At 42.1% G+C, this 17598-nt stretch overlaps 1 protein-coding gene across 1 annotated transcript in view; it reads left to right on the forward strand.

Annotated features, from left to right (window-relative positions):
• The window catches only part of Smpx (small muscle protein X-linked), a 51488-nt gene extending 44056 nt beyond the window's left edge, over positions 1–7432 (forward strand). The window contains exon 5 of the mRNA XM_021153895.1: positions 7019–7432. The gene's annotated coding sequence lies outside the window, so the exon portion shown is untranslated. The remainder of the gene's footprint in view (positions 1–7018) is intronic.
• The last annotated feature ends 10166 nt before the right edge of the window (positions 7433–17598 follow it).

Raw genomic sequence — 17598 nt, forward strand, 5'->3', positions numbered from 1 at the left:
CAGCTGCTTCTGTCCATTGCTTGGGTGCAAATTTCTGCCTCTGACTCTTTCAGCTGCTTGTTGGGTCTTTCAGAAGGTAGTCATGATAGATCCCTTTTTGTGAGTACTCCATAGCCTCAATATAGTGTCAGGCCTTGGGACCTCTCCTTGATCTGGATCCCACTTTGGGTCTGTCGCTGGACCTCCTTTTCCTTAAGTTCCTCTCCATTTCCATCCCTGCAGCATTTTCAGACAGGAAAGAGTTTTGGGTCAGAGATGTGACTGTGGGATAGCAACCACATCTCTCACTTGATGCCCTGTCTTCCTGCTGGAGGTGGGCTCTATAAGTTCCTTCTCCCTAGTGTCAGGCATTTCATCTAAGGTCCCTCCCTTTGGTTCCTGAGTGTCTCTCACCTCCCAGGTCTCTGGTGCATTCTGGGGGGTCCCCCCACCTCCTACCTCCCAAGGTTTCCTGTTTCCATTCTTTCTGCTGGTCCTCAGGGCTTCAGTCCCTTTCCCCCACCCAAACAGGGATACCAGATCAAGTTCCCCTGTTCCTCACCCCCCTTTCCCACGATGGTTCCCCCTCCCTCTCCGCTTGTGATTGCTTTCTTCTCCCTCCCAAGTGGGATTGAGGCGTCCTCACTTGGGCCCTTCAGCTTGTTGATCTTTTTGAGTTCTGAAAACACTGACATCTTAATCAATGGTTAAAGGAAATGCACTCTTAATACTATTTGTATTAAATTTTCCATTTATTGTTCATCACATCATTGTATTTCTTGTATTTTGTCTAGTAGCTGTGCCAGTTTTCCTAATAGAACTATTATTGGACATGTGGTTTCTTACTGTTTTTCAAAGGCCTGAAAGGATTACTATTTTAGCAGAAAATTTAAATCAGGCCACTGTGACTTGGAGATTACCAATAAATTAAGAAAAAATACTCATCAAGGGGGATGAGGGTGTAACACTTGTCAAAGAGGATAGGGGTATAAATTAATGGTAGAACATTCCTTATCCTGTGTGTGAACCTGTGTTCAACCTCTAGCCTCAAGGAAAAAAAGAAGTAAAATGAGAACAAACAAGAGAAACCCCAACAAACTATACATCTGGCATTCATTTATTTGTACAGTTTTTTAAAACTCTGCTAAACTCTGAGAAGATGAAAAACTCATTTATTCAATATTGGTATTCATTTGAACAAGTACAATAATATTTAAGTCAATGTTTTAAAAAGGTTTATTTTTTAATTTTATTTTAAATTTGTGTGTGAGGGCATGTGTATATGGTGGGGGAAGAGGTGCACACATGTGAATGCAGAAGTCAGAAGACAGCATTGGATCCCCTGGAATTGTAATTAATAGGCAGTTGAGGGCTCCCTGATATGGGTACTAGAAACCTAACCAGGCCTTCAGAGCTGAACCTAGGTCCTTTGGTAGGGTAGCAAGCACCAACTACTAAGCCAGCCCTCCAGTCCTATAAGTCAAATTTTTGATATACTACAGATATATTTCTTTGTATCTGCTATTCCACTGCTGGACTGATGAATGTACACCAAGCTGTACAGCCTGTGCAGATTACCTATTCTCATTTTAGGAAAGTTTCAAAAAATAATTTAGCATAGGTGAAAGAGCTCCCAGCCTTTATCTAGTTACAATTCCCCCAAAGCCATACTTTTTATTTGAATGCTGAGAGTTTGAACTGCTCATCATGATCAGTGTTACCATAGGAGAGTCAGTTGGCTTTAAGGTGGTCTCTAGGACAAAGGTTTTCAGTCATGTGCTAATGAAAGAAAGCAGGGATGCCCACTTTTTTTTTCTCATTTTTCCATTAATTATATATGTCAAGACATTGGCTATCATTGGGATTGTTCTAGAACCTATGGTTGCTACAGACCATTGTTTGACAGCTTTAAGAGGATTCTGGGTATTTTTGATATAATCACCATTGTCTCTAGGCCCAGAGTGTTAAGGTGTACATGATATCAAAGGCTTTTTTCATCTTTGGAAAAAAATCTTTGTTGAGACCGCCATCCCCTCAACTTACCTTTTTGTCCATCACTGGAGGCTACTGAGTTCTGCTTTACTAGAGAAGAGTTTGTCACACACTTAGTAAAACACTTCTAATATTTGACGTAGAGTTCTGTTGCACTGACTTTATGAGTCTTTGTTTCAGATTTTAAAAAGATCTCTCGGCTTGGGTTTGTCCAGATAGAGTTATAAATGACACACACCTTCTGCTCTGTCTGTGGGTCTGTGGTGTCCCTTACATGTTGTTGCTGTAGCTTGTACTACTCACCTCATGGTGTGATCATGATGACCATATAGGACACTGTGAGTCAATGTACCTTGTAAACTCTAGAAGACTCCACAAATGCCAGGACCTTGTCTTATTTTTTTTGCTAACCCCACAATGTGTGAGAAGGTTTGAACCAGTGTGCTCTGAGTGTATGGTCAGCCATTGCAACTGAAACCAGAGCTCAAGGCAATGCCTTTGAGTGACACTAATCTTGAGTGTCATTGTGTTTATGGCTGTATTATTTAGCACCACACAGGAGGGAGTAATTGCCACACCACCCACAGAGTGTGTGGTTAAAGGAACAAATGCAGACAAGTGTTTTGCAGACAAGTGTTGAGTCGACTCCATTTCCCATATGATGTGTGTGGGATCACAGTGACTATGAGTAAGGCAGCTATAAATGGGTCATGGTGAGGCGTAAACATCACATGAGCCTCAGCCTGGACATAGAGTGACACCAGGGAGGGATTTGGTATATTTCCCATGTCCAAAGGGAAGCTGGAGCTCGGGCTTCTGGCTTTTAAATTTTGGGGGAGAAAAGACATATTGAGTAATCATTTTTTTTTGCAGGGTACTTCATTATCCCTTCATGAGGCTAGGACACAGCAGAATCACAACTGTTGTCTGGGTGGCAAAGCATTGTGGCCCTGGCAGTTGCCCACCACACTTGCATTCCAACAGCCTGACAAACGAGTGGGCAATTTTAGCTCTGGATGTCTTCCCATGTTATTCCATTTCTAAATTAGAGCCCTGACTCAGAGAAGAGAGTCCTGAGGGCCTCTTGGTTCCCAACTTTTTGTATTCTGATATCTGCCAGGTATTCCCAGACACAATAAGTCCCATGAGGCCAGTGCTACAGACTCTACTCTGCAATTTTGTAGTCCATGGAAGATTATATCTGACTTTATCTACAAACAGAGTTCTGTGCCTGGGCTCACTTGGCCTCTTAAATTCTATGGGAAGGGGCTTGGTAGGCTAGAAGGTGATCTAAAAGATGATCGCAGTATTTCCGCTGTCCTGCCTATTACTTCCTGCCTGGCTCCTACAAGAACAACCAGGCTCTATGTCTAGCACGTACTAGGTAATCAAAGTTGCTGTCATTGACATCAGCTCTTCATCTACTCTCATGTGAAGTATAGGCTTGTGGCACAGACCCAGTATCCCCCTGTTTAACCAAGGTTTTTACTGACTGATTCTGCTCTTAGGCACAGTGGGTAAGGGAAAGGAGCCTAGTATCCCTTGAGGCCAGTGCAGCCTAAATACTATTTCTCAGGAAAGCCACAATTTCACCTAGCTGGGAAGATGCCTAGTGATCAGAGTCCACATCAAGCCTGCCATATAAATGGTACCATTTCTGGGTTGCAGACAGTGCTTTACTGTCTGGACATTTTTCAGGGAGAAATCACACTTCAGAGAATATGCTTTCAGTGACAATTTGCTATGGATCATCACCCCTTTTATGTTGTTCAGAGAAGTCCAAGGAATGTCTGAGCTTCAAGGTCAGCTTGTCATGGACCTCTCACTTAGCCAGAAAAGCTGGCCATATGTCACCCAGCACAGCGCTCACTGCAATAAATTGAATGTAGCATACTCTAGTCATGATGGGACTCTGGGGTTTAGAGAAGAATTGACAGCGCAGTAGGGACATAGCACATCAAATCATCAGTCCTGGTTTATTGAATCCCTGACCCCTTGCTCATTCCTGCTGCCTTACATCGAAGAGTGTGAGGTTATCTGTAACTACAACTCAGTTCTCATTTCTCCAGTGGTCCAATTCATCTGTCCTGAGGTTCCTGTGTCAGGTACAGTCGACCAGCAATCAGATGGAAACAGAAATGACTAGGACATGTGCACAGCCTTCAGAAAGTCATAGCCTGTTTGGCAGGGGAATTATAGTGGGAAATGCAGGGGGAAGGAGATGAGGCACATAAGCAGACTTATATCATTCTGTGGGTCACATGCCACATGCTGATGGCATGGAGAGGTGGGGTTTCAGTCTAAAGTTGTAAGCAGAAGGCAGGAAGTCTGATGGCCTTGGCATGCTACAAAAGCTGTGCATATGTGCTTCAGTGAACTCAGTGGGCAGAAGTATGAGAAGGAATGGTTAGAGATAGGACCAGCATGATACCCCAGTATAAGTCTGTAAGACAGCCAGTCAGTGATTTACATGTCCTCTAAAAATCCAGGACAGTGAAAAAATTGACACCTTTCTTTCCCTTGGTGACTTTTGAAAGTTGCCAGAAAAATAAAACAAAATTCCCTTAAATATCTAACAGTACACTAGATAAAGAACAGGTACTGTTAATATATAAGGAATGCAATTCAGCCTTAGAAATTCCTTCCTGTAGGACATGGATGAACTGGACAGCATTATGCAAAGTGAATTGTACCACTCATAGAAAGACATACACTATATAGTTTCATTTATATGAGACTCCTACCCAACTAGTCAAACTCATAAAATCAAAAAGATTCTTGCTAGGGGCTTGTGAGAAGAAAAAACAAGTGACCACACATTAATAGATATAAAATTTCATTTAAACAAGATGAATTCTCTTTAGAGATCTATTATACCTTTCACCTAAGCCAATAATTTTTCACCTAAGCCAAGTGTATTTTACAACTAAACGTTTCTTGAAAGTAGATCTCATGTTGTATTCTTAACACACACACACACACACACACACACACACACACACACACACACACACCAAATTCTACAGAAATTCAAGAGGCCATTTCTCTTTATAATCATTCATGGCCTCCAGCTTTCCCCTCTAGTTCAAAGACATTCAAATCATCCTTGTTAGTAGACTGGAAAGAGCCTCAGATTCAGGACACCTAAGTTAAAATCCGACTTTTTTTCCACTTAGAAGCTGTGAAGCTTTGAGCAAGTTGCTTAGTTCTCTACGTTTTATCTCAGTAAGGAGAACAACGCAGCCCACATCACGGCCACACTACAAATGTCAGAGACCACGTACGGCTCTGCCAACTCTACAGATGCATACTGGGAAGCAAAGCTTTCTAAAAGATGTCAGATGCATACTTCTCCTCGGGGCTCACAGACCATGCCTGGGTTCCATGACTCCCACTAGCTATACGAGAGATGGGAAATAGAGTATCTGGCTCACCAACTTTTGAAGTAGAGAAGAAAGCAAGGGCTGTGGGAGAGAACCAAGCCTTAGTTTTTGCCCCAGGAGACATTTCACCCTTGCCTGCAGATTTCTTTTTAAGTTCAGCCATTGGTAATAAAAGGTATTTATTCTACTTAGAAACAATTTGTCCCACTCACATAAGTGAAACACACAAAGAATAGCACTAAAGCCGAATGGAAAACGAATGTCTTAATAATTGACACCACTTGCAATGGAAAAAGCTTTGAAAAGAAATGGCACAATATTATTAGCTTTTGCTGCCTAACAAATAGCTCCCAAAGCCAATGATCAAAACAAAAGACATTTTTATTGTGGCTCGTGTGTTTTGTGTTGGGCCAATCTTGGTTGTAGTCATTTCAGAGTCTTCCGATCTCAGTCTTCTGGAGCTGTGTGCTAGGTGGGACCTGGTTGAGGGTTTTTAGTTCTTTGCTACAGGTTTCTCATTCTTCTCGGGTCAGTGGTTTGCCTGGGCATACTCTTGTTATGGCAATAGCAGAGGAGCAACTGAGCAAGCATGTGATACTTTTAAAGACACTTCTGTATCATTTCCTTGACCAAAGCAAATCACATGTCTAGAATCAGGCATTAGAATTTATACCCATTCACAATGGTAGGGAACTGTAGTTACATGGCCGTAGGAATGGATAAAGAAAGGGGTGAATTTTTTTTAGAGTCATGAATGCAAATTTTTACCAGGCTAGGTTTTGCCAAGTCATTGTTCTAAAGTCAGCATACATTTTCAATTCTTTACAAGGACATCATCCTAATTTAGTCTGCAATTATTTGTCATTTGAACCAAAGCTGATGGCTATACTATGCCTTGTTTTTTTTTTTTTTTTTTTTTTTTTGGTTTTTCGAGACAGGGTTTCTCCGTGCAGTCCTGGCTGTCCTGGAACTCACTCTGTAGACCAGGCTGGCCTCGAACTTAGAAATCCACCTGCCTCTGCCTCCCAAGTGCTAGGATTACAGGCGTGCGCCACCACCGCCCGGCAACTATGCCTTGTTTTGCAGTTCACATTGGATGCTTAGAATCAGGAGATGCATTTGTAAGCAAAAGTGGGGTCTTACACCTCATTTGACTTGTACTTATCATATTAGTTTATAAGCTGACCCTAAAAATATCTCATGAAAACTAAACCAAATGATACACTTAGAGAGTACTTCATTAAGTGAACTAAGCTAGACCCAGAAGAAGGATGCTGTGTGATCTCACTTGTATGTGAAATCTAAATATTGAGTTTGAAGAAGCAGAAGGAGAATGAGGCCAAAGTAATGGGAAACTGTTGAGAAGACACAAAATGTCAGTTACATGGCAGGAATGCTGTCCAGCATGGTGATTACTGCTAATAATGTATTACATGTTTGAAAACTGTTAAGAGTAGATTGTCAGTGTTCTAACCACAAAAAAGAAAATGTGTGAGTTGTTATAGACGCTAATTAACTTGATTTAATCACTTCATGGTGTATGCATATATCAAAACATCACATAACATTGCATGGTAAATATACAGTTTCTGTTTGTTAGTCATATCTTAATACAATTAAAGAGAAAAAAATCCCTAATGATATGTTTTCTTTTTCTTTTGCAGCGTTGACGTGTTTTTCTGAGGGAGAAAACAATGGGTTGAAATAAACAACTTCCTGAACATTTTATATATTTGTATGATGATCACAAACCTCCTGAATGCCCAAGACTCTAGCAAAAATATCCTGTTTGTACATTTATATTTCTTCCTCTTACTTGGTTGCATTTCTCACTTTAGCTACATTTTTGGCACCTTGCAGAGCAAATCAGCACACGAATTTACCACCTGGGGAGTGTGGTTTTGAGGAGAGATGTGATTTTTATGGAGGGGGTATGGCAATGTGCACGCAGTGATTTTGATGTTAAGTACTTTAAGTTCCTTCCCACGGTCTTTTGGTCAATATTTGAAATGTCTTCTTCACCTTTTAAATTATCTCAATTAACTTTTTATGAGTTCAAATAAATATTTGAGTAAATGCAACATATGAATCTTTATCAAATTAATTTTCTTACCTTCAGATAGCTACATGTTCCCTAAAGGAGAGAGAAATATGTACCAGACAGTCCAATCCCATATTGCCTACGTGGGGACGTCTGAGTTATTAGGTACCATGGAAAACACTATGCTGGCTGATCATTGCATATGAGCTTAAATATCGTATGGGTAATTTTGTACTGATGTTACTTCCCATCTGAGGATGACCTGTACATTGAACACATTTTTGTTCCATGAAGGATCAATAATCTTATATTCCAGATTAAACAGAGTTCATTTTAAGACCCAGTAAAGCTGAGTGATAGGAAGAGAAGGGAGGGATTGATCACACAATAGCTGTGCAAAGGGAGCAGACTGTACATCCTGCCAAGATGAAGATTTATCCAGACAGCAGTGCCAGGCCTGTATACCACCACTTGTAATCTGAGGCAGCAGGATCACTAGGTTAAAGCCAGCCTGGGATACATGTCAAGGCCCTGAATCAAAGAGAGGAGGAGGGGGAGGGGATGCAGGAGAGGGGCAGGGGGATATATTTAATTAATGCCTACTACTATTATAACCCAAGATGAAGCATATGAGCAACCTCACAGTGAGGGGCCAGACTATGTGAAAAACAAACGTGTCTCCTTACCCTGTATGAACAGATCTTAGCAGTATTTCTGGAGCTGAATAATTGCTCTAGTTGCTTCAGAGGAACCCACTGCCTGTGTACTTCTGAATGTCGCAAGTGGAAAAGACTCTCTTGCATTTCCATTCCATGGAGGTTGTTTTCTGAAAGAAAGATTGGCTGGTTATCTTGTTGGCTCCCACCTACTTGGGATCCCAGGTGTTCTGCCAGACTGTGGTCTATCTTGGTCATCTACATCTAGTATACATATACTAGGTAGTGCACATCAAACTGTGCCAGCCTGTCTTCTGAAAGCACAGCAGGTCCTAAACGCTATGCGACTGTGATGCCTCAGGCTGTCTCACTCCTTCCTCTCTGGGATGGTTGACTAGGGCTATAAAATTTAACTCAGTGCTCACTTTGTTTAAATATAGATTATCTATGTTCTGATTCAAAATTAAAGTCTGGTTTAATGCTATAAAAACTGTCTTCACCTTTTAATAAAGTCTTTCAAGGCACATTTGCAGCATAATACAGAGTAAAGCTATGAGACAAGTTCAGTGGATTTAGGAGAGCTTTGAATTTAATATGTATGCTATGTTGTTAAGTTTCAATTTCACTATCTATATGATATAGAAAGTTCCATATTAAATTAGTCATTGGACAGTGCATATGTTATAGGAAAAGAGGAATCTTTCCTTTCAATGAGGTTACCATTTTCAAAAGTCACATATTTTACAACTAAGTAGTTTTTAAAATATTTATTTTGAGCTTTGTATATGGCTCTGTGGTAGAGAATTTTTCTACTATTGGGTTTGTTCCCCAGCAAAACAAACAAACACAACTCCCATGCATACATCAATCAAACTGATAGTGTGGCTTGTACCTGTAGTGTCAATCACTTGGGAGGCCCGAGGCAGGAGGACTGCTGGAGCCAAGTAGTTGAACACTACCCTGGATAACATAATGAGATCACATCCCCAAACAGAATTCATCTTGAGTCAGGCTTATTCATGTTAAGTATTTATAAGAAAAAACATATCATTCATAAACTTTTTCCATGAAAGATAAACAAGGTTCAAGTAGTTGAAGATTTTGTAGGGGAAAAAAAAACTAACCCTAGAAACAGTACTGTGTGCAGGACCATGGTACCATGCCCAGTTATCAGTACAGATCTGCAATGGTATGATTTTCAGTAGAATCTGAATACAGCATTCACTTTATCAACATTTCCTGGATGTTCACGATGTGCCCAGGGAACTTAATGTTCTGGGGGAAGCAAATTCATCTGCATGAGCACCTTGCTTAAAACACTTTCCTATTTGCTCCTGTTCCTCCCTGTGGTGCTTGATCGAGAATGTAAAGAGAGGGCCCAACTGGATCCAGGACTTTGCCAAGATGCTTGGAAATTCTCTCTTTGCAGAACAGCAACCGTCAGAAAAAGGGCCCACACAGAGTCATTCCCACTCCTCATTTTGTGTGATCTTTACATTGAGAGTGAAGACTGGAAAGTAATTATCTTTGTTTCCAAGGTTACTCACTGAATACCTGGCAGTGCTATTCTAGTGGCAAAGCCCAGGGCAGGGGGGTGGGGTGGGTGTGGGTGACAATTACCCAAATGAATCCCTCACTTTTTAACCCAAGCAGTTAGAGGATTTACAAATAAGCTTTCCATTATGATTAGGCCCATGGAAAGAACACTACTCATTTGAATGTGCCATCCTGTGAAATATACTCTTCTACATTCTTGAGCTGACCTAGAATTAGGGTTCCCCCCTTGGGAATGTGAAGAGGGCTCATTTGGATTCAAGGACTACAGGTTGATCAATTAAAATGCATTCCCTTTAAAGGCCTGTGGCATTATCCCATTGCTTTGCAATCTAGCTTGAAATAGAAACTGCATTTAACTTGCTAATTGGTGCCCCCTTGGGATTTTAACCTGATGCTGAATGTATGCATCAGTGTGGCCCTTTGCTGTTCTTTGACTCACATGGCATTAATGAAATTTCGGTGTTCCTTTGAAGGCGGGGATATATTATAACATTCAGACACAATCACGTATTCATTCAGCAAGCCACACATAGAGCGTTCACTAGAGGAGACTGCAAGCCACCAGCATGTTGCTAGGCTAAGAAAACCCACAGACTCATGTACGAAATTCATTTTTATTTCTCTAAGCAAATGACCAAACTTGTTTAGATCTCGTACTGAAAGCAAATCACACTGTCAAAGAAGAAAAAAAATGCTGATTACAAGACAGGGGATTCAGTCATAAAGTAATATTACAGCCTGAACAGTATCATCACCTAAAGGTGTTCTTTGGAAAAAGAAAAGCAACCTCAATTAAGCAATCATTTTGTGTTTCTGGGATACTCTGGGCCTCACAACCTTCATTTCTATGCTTGTTTATTAACGGAGAAAAAATCAATCCGTTAACAGTTGACTTCTCCTGAATAAAATAATTATGGGACACCACTGACTAATAGAAACCACACTTTTGGATAACAAGGCTCTTTTTTTTAATGATCAGCTCGTCCATCTCAGTGAGGCTGTATTAAGATACAGATTCCAGAGGGAAAGGCTTTTGCCCTTGGGCTTCAAATGCCTGCAGATGAGCTGCCAAGCACATGCCGGCCTGCACTCTGAAATCTCATTTGCAAATAGGATTGTGAGTTCAAGTGGCTAGGGTAGGTTTTGTTCCATTGTGTTGTGTGGGTGGCTGATGGGCTCCAGGATACAAAAGTAGGGAAGATCCACAATTCTCTGGAAGTTATTCTTGCTTTTTATTGTCAAGGGAGACAGGGAAGGAAGCACAACTCCACTCTGTCGCCTGAAGCAGCTTGAGGAGTCCCCTTTATCTTTTAGAGACCTCAATTCAGGCCAAACCAGGATTTGTGGTTTTGACAAAGTAATGAAGTTGAGGACTACTCAATATAAAACAGAGTTTCATTGTTGTTGTTGTTCAATTTTTATTTATTTATTTTTTTGGTAAGGTATTTTAACCATTGGGCTTAAGCATGAGGATCGAGAAAGAGGCACTCAGAAAGAAAGCTAAGGCATACTCAAAAGCATGGTTACAACCTTCTGTAAGATAGTCATAGTTCATTTTCGTTTTACAATAGACATATTATGATTTTGGGAGGGTTAAAAGCAATCATCCTCAAAGTATTGCTAAGGAATCTAAACAGAAACTTAGGATAGCTCTCATGAGCACTTGACAGGGTTACGATTCATAAGGTAGCCATCTAGATCTCAGGGAGGTGGGAAGGTAGAACATTTTATTAGTAAACAAAGTTCTCAGATGATGTATGGGGAAAAGAATGAGACCTGACCCAAGGTTTAATATTTTCCACTTTGAACCTTCTTTATTGCAATTTCATCACAAAGTGTCTCTAGGTTGACTCTAGGTTGGCCACGTTCACAACAAATGGTGCTGGAGTTCTTGCTTAGTGAAAGTCTTTAAACTAGACATGGGGTTGAGAGGCTCTTTTCTCTTTCCAGGTCCCCATAATTTACCCTGTCTTTCTACCCTGACTTATCAATATTTGCTCATCTGCAGTGCACTCAACAGGACAGTGATCTGAGAAATTCTTTTCCAAGGCATTGTAGAACACACTAATATGTAGTCCATGCTCCTTTACAAATCNCCCCCCCCCCCCTTTATTCCTAATGGCAAGCTTTAGAAAGAAACACAACCAAGTGAAACAAGGAAGGCTTCATTGGTGGTTTTGTTTTTGTTTCCTGCTGTGTTCAGGCTCTGGCCACACACAAAGATTCCTGGACTCAGACTGAGCCTTCTTATATTTGGTGGGAGGCGATGAGCATCAGAAGAGGCCAAGGGAGACATTGTAACTTCTAGAAGGCCAGACACTCATCAAGACCTGGGTGTTTCCACTTAGTGTTGGAAATTAGGCCTTTGTTTAGTGTTCTAAAAATCATATAGATAAATTCAACTTCATTGCAATTATTTAAAAGCTTGCTGTGTTTATTTAAAATTGCAATTGAAGAAATAGAAAAGAACATAGCGGTCTTTAGTGATAAAATAACAATAGTACATAGAGCAAGATTCTTTAAACTTTGAACAATTAAAACACCAAAAAGGAAATTTATAACCCTCAAAAATTAATGTTTTTTGAGTCTTGAATTCATTACAAGGCATTAGGGCTATGATGATAGTTGTCCAGGAGTGAGGTACCTCTTTTTTTTTTTTTTTTTAAATCACCATTCGAATATCTATGGGTGGACATTTCCGGGTTTCCATAATTTGCCCTGCCTTTCTACCCTGACTTCTCAGCATTTGCTCTTCTACATTGCTCTAGACAGGGCAGTGTTCTGAGAAGTAATTTTCAACAGCATTGTAGAACACACTAATGTGTCATCCATGATCCTATGCAAGCCACCTTCCTGTATGTCTAATGAGATGGGGGGAAGCACTTAAGCTGGAAAAATTACTCTAAGTAGGACAACCATGGGACTCCTTGATCTCTAGCTAGGTCCTCTTCTATTGTGTGGGTGCCTACCCATAGACTCCTCTCTTGCCTATTTCTTCCCAGGTATATTTAACTCACGACTGACAGGCTGCATTTAGCACAGGATAGCTGTGAATACAGGCTAACACAAAATCATAAAGTTACTTAAAACACTTTTTGTGTGCATGATTTGATTGTGTGCTTCTCAAGCATGAACTCTGGAGATGACAACATTGTGTGAAAATGCCGAAAGGCTGCACATGCCTGCTCGACTTCTCTCAACAGAGTTTCTTTATGAGACTGGGAATGAGAACCATTTTCTCTAGGTTGAGTAACACCAATTTTCCCCCAAATTGTGCTTCCACCAGAGGTTTTACCAATATCTGACACTCTGAGGCGCTCATTCTGTTTGGCCCTGGACATAAACAATAAAGCCCATTGCTGGCTAGAGAATAAACCGTGGGAATTGGCATATTTTCCAATATGAGGTCATTGAGAGCAGTGTTGGCAGTGGTCCCTCATATCCCCCAGACCTTTCATTTAGGGGCCAAATGAAGGCAATGATCTCTAACAAATGCACCATTAGGCAAGACCTACATCTAAAAGCTTTGTTGATTCAGACACTTAGTAATTAAGTTGTGGGCCAGCGAGCAAATTATTTGCAATCAAACGTGTCCCTGATCAGCAATTAGATGGGCAAACATATGACCTCATTGTCTCCACCAAAGGATGATTATGTAACAGTCTCTGGTCCTCAGATATTATGGTTATTTGCCAACTTCTTGATTCCAGTGAATCAGCTGAAATCACACATTGTGATGCTGGAAACAGAGGATTGGGACAGGAGACACTTCCTTGGGATGCCTGATACAGCAAGCAGAATGAGATAGCCATGTCTGTAATCCCACTATTGAGAAGGCAGAGGCAGGCAGATTGCTCTGTGTTCGTGGCCAGGCTTATCTAAATAGTTAAGTTCCAGGTCAGGCAGGCAGCCCTACATGGTGAGACCCCTGCCAAAGGAATAAAAAGAGAATCTGAGAGAAAGAATGAGAAAAAGAAAAAGAAAAGGAAAGGGGCCATGGGGAAGAGGGAAGAAAGAACGAGATGGGAAAGGAGAGACAGTGAGAGAATGACTTGCTCCTAGAGCTAGAGTTTTGGTTCATTACCCAAGACACAATGGCTTCTTGTTGGTGTGGCTGAGTAGGAAAGCATGCCCATTCTGCACACCATTGAACATTCATCATCTATTTTCTCTTGAAGGTTAAGAAGGTCTCATAAGAGCTTCCAAGTACAGGTCATGAAGCCAAAAGAGGACTAGAGTATAATCTGTCTTGGGGTGACCTGGGACATCTAAATGTCACATAGTCTAGAGGTACATGTGACCTGGAACTGCCCTGAGGTGACTCAGGACCCAGTCCTTCCATAAGCCTTTATTTGTGCTCTTTACTCCACTGTGATCAGCAACAGCGTAGTCCTCTGCCAGCAGCTCTCGGCTTGGGGTGGGCTAGCATGGAGCAGAAGTGGAGTCTCTCAGCTCCTGGTGCTGCACTGGGAGAAAAGGGCAACAGTCACTTAAAAATGGCTGTGGGTGCTCTCACAACGTTATCGGCAGCTGGCAGCTCAGTCAATAGCTTTCTAAAGATCCCACCCGCGGAATCAAGGAGCTGAGGTGGTTGCACTCCAACTCCAACCCTTTGATTGAGGGTTACCTTTCACATTGGGCAAAGCACACTGTACAGAGCCAGGAAAGCTCTCAGTCAAACGTGTGCACGTGCTGACAGATTGGTAGCTGGAACATCTGTCCTTGAACTGTAGAAGAAGCCTGGAGAATATGGAGGAGCCACAAAGCCCATTATGGTCTTTATGCAATATGGACTAAAAAAAATCTTATGTGTTCTAGGAAAACAACATTTTTCAGTCATTTGTACACTTTTAGGCACTTCCGTTTAGGAAGCAAACCAAAGGAAACCATCCCTGCTGTCTTCCTTTAATGAATTCCTGAGGGGTATAACACCTACTGATCAGGAGAGTGGCACTTTCAAGACTTTATTCCCATAGGTACTGACTTTGAAATGATTCTGGAGATGAAGACAATTTAAAAACTGGAACTTCTGCAGAACCCCCTGCTTTACCTAATCTCACCAATAAGCTTTTCTGTTCTGTATATTTTCCAAACTACATTTTCTTTTTTTTTAAAAAAAATATTTATTGTTTTTTATTTTATTAATCATTTTATTCATTTACAATTCAAATAATATCCTCTTTCCAGTTACCCCTCCACAACCCCCATTCTATCCCTCTTCTCCCCCTCCTATTTGCCTCTATGAGGGTGCTCTTCCACCAGTTTACCCACTCCTATGCTGGGGCATTGAGCCTCCACAGGACCAAGGGCTTCCCCTCCCAATGAACCCAGATAAGGCATCTGCTACATATGTATCTGGAGTCACAGATTCCTCTGTGTATACTCTTTGGGTGGTGGTTTAGTCTCTGAAGCTCTGAGTGGTTCAGATAGTTGATGTTATTCTTTCTATGGGGTTGTAATCCCCTTCAGTTTCTTCATCCCTTCCCCTAGCTCTTCCATTGGGGTACTCGTGCTCAGTCAGATGGTTGGCTGTGAGTATCTACATTTTTATTATTCCAAACTACATTTTCATCTTTATAATGCAGAGATAAAGTCATGAAGTGATGTCATCTACGGTCATATATATTTAAAGATAATATAGAATGTTACTAGCTCTCTGTATGTAATTAATATACAGAATTATAACCACTATGAAGGCTTATTTTTATTTTTAAGATAAATGTGTCACCATACATACAATTGATGAGACACAAATGTTTCCTTCCTATAAAAGCAACATTAGGATTATTTGAAAGCCACAATGCAATATCCTCTTGGTTAAAGCACATGGCCCCAAAGTATTCTAGCCTGCCCTTCAGTTTTATTTATGCAACTCATTCCAAAACTGTACACACGTTGGAACCCAACTATCGCTTTAATACGAAAGCATCCTTGAATAGATTGATGGAAAGGAGGAAAGTGCTAGAAAACTTGAATATCATGTGCAATTGATGGAAGTGGGAAAAGCTCCAAATGTCAGTCTGATAGGCTCCGTGGTGAAAACTGCAGGTAATGATGCCATAGAGGTCTTCTGGAATGAGATATTCAGCAATGGAAATGTGGTTGAGCACATTGGTCCACGATTCCCTGGGAAGCTCCAAGGTCACAGGATGGCAAAGCAAGGCTTTTTAGTAGTATGGGGGAGAAGGGACCATGAGAAGGAAGGTAGTTTCACACACCTGTAAAATGCAAAGCATAACAGATCTCCCTGGACCCAGCATGCATTTTATTTTTATTTTTCAGTAGTATAACCCATGAGTTTTTCTTTTCTTTTTAATTTTTTTAACTTTCTATTGATTCTTTGTGAGTTTCACATCATGCACTTCAGGCCCTCTCATCTCATCCTCTCATATCTGACCTTCACCCGTCAAACCTCCTCAACAAAATACAAAACACACAAACAACAACAAAACACATAGAAAGCATCTCATCGTGGAAGTTGTAGTATGTCAGTGTGTCCCACAGGATGCCCCTTTGCCCACACATCTTCACTTGCAGATGTTCAGTGAGATGAGACATTGATCTGGTTTGAGGTTCCTGGCTTCTGTGACACCATCAATATTGGATGCTCATTGGGATTCCTCCTGGTTATCCCATTGTTGCTCTGATTCATGGAGAGCCTGCAGCCTTGAATCAGCAGAACAGGTCCTTTCACATGTCCCAAACATTTGCAGATGATATAGATGTTGGGGTGGGCCAATTCAGAGCCCTGGATCTGGGCTTGGGTGGTAGCTGAGCTCTTGCTTATCTGCACCACTAGAGCAAGCTCTCCAGCACTGCTCCAGCTAGTCCACCCAATGCTGCCATCAGCAGGTAGCAGGGTCAGCTCTCCTGCTCGCATGACCTCTGGGATGGCTCACCCACACCCATCCCTCCAGAACCAGCTCCACCGTGCTGCCCAGTCAACGTTTGGGTCTCACACTTGCAAGTATTGCAGCCTGTGAGGGGTTGGCTCACCTGTGTCTTTGCCATCGGGCCAGCTTTACTCTATTTATTGCCCAGGCAAGGTATAGGCCCTCTCTCCTGAGTGCTACAGCCAGTGATGAGGCAGGGCTAGCTTTCCTGCCCTTATAACCCCAGAGTCAAGTTCTCCTTGCTACTTCAGGGGAGGAGGGAGAGGGCATCACCCCTGCACCCATGCCACCTCTCGCCAGACGAGTGGCAGGGCCAAGTCTCCCTCAGGGATGACTTGCCTGTACCCCCTCAACCAGGGCAAGCTCTACTGTGCTGCCCAGATGAGGTGCAGAGCCTCATTTCTCAGGTGCTGCAGCTGGCAAGGGGCAGGGTCAGCTCTCCTGCTTTCATGATTTCAGGGTCAGGTCTCCATACTACTGCAAATGGTGACGGGTAAGGGGTGACAAGATGTCACTCTCAGACCCATGCCTGGGGCCAGCTCTCCTGAACTCTCACCTCCTGAGCTGGCTCACCTGCCCCTGCTCTGACCAGGTAAGGTGCAAGTTCTGCTTTCCTGAGTGTCACCACTGTTGAGAGATGGGGCCAGCTCTTCTGAGCACTGACTCCATCCGATGAGGGGCAGGGACAGCTATGCACAGTCCCAACCCCTGCTGCTGCATAGTCACAGACCCAGACATGGCCCACAGTGGACTTCACCATGGCCCTAGGTGGCTAGGCTGGCCACTCATAACAAGGCTACTCCTCTCCACCCTCAGGTCTCTAGTTCCATCTCTCTCCATAATGCTTAGCTGCTCCACTTCTCTTTCTCTCCCATCTGAGCACCACATACTTGCACCTTGTGGTGGCTTCCACTTCAGGCTGGCCACTGGGCAACATTCTTCATCCATGCTGCATGGTGTGCTGGCAAGTGGGTGTTAGTGGTCTGCCTGTGCCATGGACAGAAGGGCAGGTCTGTGAGTGGCACGGTGGTTCACAGATTTCTGTCTTCCTCCTCCAGTGCTTCACTGCCTGGATTTGATTTGATTTGGGTTGCTTT

This window comes from Mus caroli, chromosome X (genome assembly GCF_900094665.2).
Source record: "Mus caroli chromosome X, CAROLI_EIJ_v1.1, whole genome shotgun sequence".
Lineage (NCBI taxonomy): Eukaryota > Metazoa > Chordata > Mammalia > Rodentia > Muridae > Mus > Mus caroli.